This window comes from Myotis lucifugus, unplaced genomic scaffold (genome assembly GCF_000147115.1).
Source record: "Myotis lucifugus unplaced genomic scaffold, Myoluc2.0 scaffold_696, whole genome shotgun sequence".
Taxonomy (NCBI): domain Eukaryota; kingdom Metazoa; phylum Chordata; class Mammalia; order Chiroptera; family Vespertilionidae; genus Myotis; species Myotis lucifugus.
Window position 1 is genome coordinate 285,675 of NW_005871744.1, and position 2,478 is coordinate 288,152.

Sequence of the window (2,478 nt, forward strand, 5' to 3'; positions counted from 1 at the left end):
AGTTATTATTGCAGACATAATTTAAGAAAATAATTAAATTTAGCTTTCGCCTTTGTTGAGAACTGCCCAAATAAAGTAACATATATTTTAAGGATTAGATCATTGTATATTTATGTGGCCATTATTCAATCTACTACAGGCATATTGTACATAGCAGTGATAACTGAAACTATAGTCATGGAAGAGATTACAAAGAGAAAGTTCATAAAGAAGGGAAAAATAGGGGCAAAATCAGTATTCTAGTGGTCCCTAAACTATATGGGTAAGCAGAAGACAAATAGTAGACATTAAGCATGCAAGGAGAGATGTAAGAAAAAAAGGACAGAAAAAGAAGGTTGTAAAATGGAGCCCAAGGGAATAGAAAGAATACAGGGAAGAAAAATAAAGAAAAGCATGGCTTGAGTAAGCTAAAAATTTAATATTAAAATACAAAAAGGCTTAATATTTGTCAATCTTTGTTACATATTTATACATACTAATTGTAATCCTAAATCAATTCCATAGTCATCTAACCAGATATTCAGTTTGTACAGATTGGCCACTAGAATGCTGAGACTGTCATCTCTGAAGTATGAGGCAATGTTAAAGTCAATTTTGTAATTTATGAAGTATTTCACAGGTGTGAGGCATTATAATTAACAGCATCAAGGGGATTCCTCCTCAAACTAATCATGTTTACTAAGTAGATGCTAAACTCAATTGTTGCTGTTTTTTTTAACATGAGCATTTAAGTTTATTATTGTCATTTAAAGCTTGATTTTATAAAACACAAAATGACATTTTAAAGAATCCTATATCACCAGAATTTAAACAGTAGAAATAGTGATAGCTTTGCAAGTGTAAAGTATATACATCAAAATCAAATAACTGGAGATTTTTTTCAATATGGAAACTATACAAATGAAATAAATGGCAAAAGGCCCTACTAGCAATATTTTATTATTGTGTAGTATCTGTTATGTTAGGACCGAAACAAAGATTCTGAATATTCAGACTTGTTTTACTGCGTTTCATATTTACCTATGTTCCGAGTCAAGCTACTTGAGCAAAAGTTCTGATTCAGGAAGGCATTTAGCTCTATAGCAAACAAGTTTTCCACCCTCAGTTACCATCTTCCAAAGAATTGACATTGCAATGCTGATGTGATCGGCTGGTTCCCTTTTGAACCATGTGCAAAAAAAATATGATAAACCCTATGAAAAGTCAAACAGGAATCAAAAGGTGGAACAATTATGCACAACTCACTAAAATAGAGTGTTACATTTTCCCCATCTAAAAATTAATCAGTGAAATAAAACATGAACTATATCTGACTTGGTTTCAGGAAGCACACATTTGTGAATTCCAGTATTGTTCTTGTCCCAACCCCAGTCATGGACAAGATTTTGTTGGCCACCTTACTGTTTACTTTGTGGATTGTAACAGTGAAGGAACACGGACAAGCTTGCTCAGAATTGGTAATGAATTATGGTACCGGACGCTTCTCACTTTTCAGGTACAACCAAATCTTTGTCTGATAGATCAGCAGATCAAATGAACAGGAAAGTTTTAGCTGTGGCAGGAATGTCGCTGTAGCTTTGTTCTGTCTGATTGCCCAGCAGACTTCATCTTGGCTAGCTTTCTGAGATTTTTTCTGAAGAAAAGACTGTCATCTTTGGCAGCCTTGTCATACTCGATATCAAACTGCCATCTTTCAAGGCCCTCGCCATGTTCAGTATTCAAGATGACTACAACCAGTTTCTGAACTGAGCACTTGAATAAGCAATCTTTTAGTTGTTCCACCACATTACTTGGATATTTTAAGAGCTCACAATCAGTAGTTACAAGAAAGGTGAGTCCATATTTCTGCACTTGAGCAAAAGTTTCAGATGGAAAAATGTCACACTGATCTAAAATAAGAAGAACTCAGGCACGATTTTGGCACTCCCAAGCAGGGTGATGCCCTGCTCCCTGGAGAGCTGCCTCTCCAGGCCCACGCCCACAGCAGCAACCATGTCCACTGCACACAGCAACTGCACATGGCCACCACGGGGCTAAACTCAGTTGTTTTTAAATGGCTGAAGAAGCAAATGTGTAATATGTAGTTGTAGACATTGAAAGATATATCAACCACATGTAATAAGTGGATCTTGTTTGACTCTTGATTTCAGCAAGACATCTATGAATTCTGTATGAGATAATTGGGGACATTTAAATAATTACTAGACATACGATGATAATAAGGATTCATTGTTTACTTTCACTTAGGTATCATAACAGTATTGTAGCTATGTTTTTAAAAAGCCAATATATTTTAGAGATATTATAAAATATTAAAATACAACTATAGGATGTGTAGAATGCTTCAAATTAATACAGAGGGGGTAGAAGGGGTGGTTTAGTGGAGATATAGATGAAACAATATTGGTCATGTGATGAGAATTATTGAAACTGAATGAGGCAACATAGGCGTACTTATGCATATTAAATTTTGTACCT

At 34.9% G+C, this 2,478-nt stretch overlaps 1 pseudogene; it reads right to left on the reverse strand.

The window, feature by feature from the left end:
- Window positions 1-1,303: 1,303 nt before the first annotated feature.
- Window positions 1,304-1,994, reverse strand: LOC102423153 (annotated as a pseudogene).
- Between the last annotated feature and the right edge of the window lie 484 nt (window positions 1,995-2,478).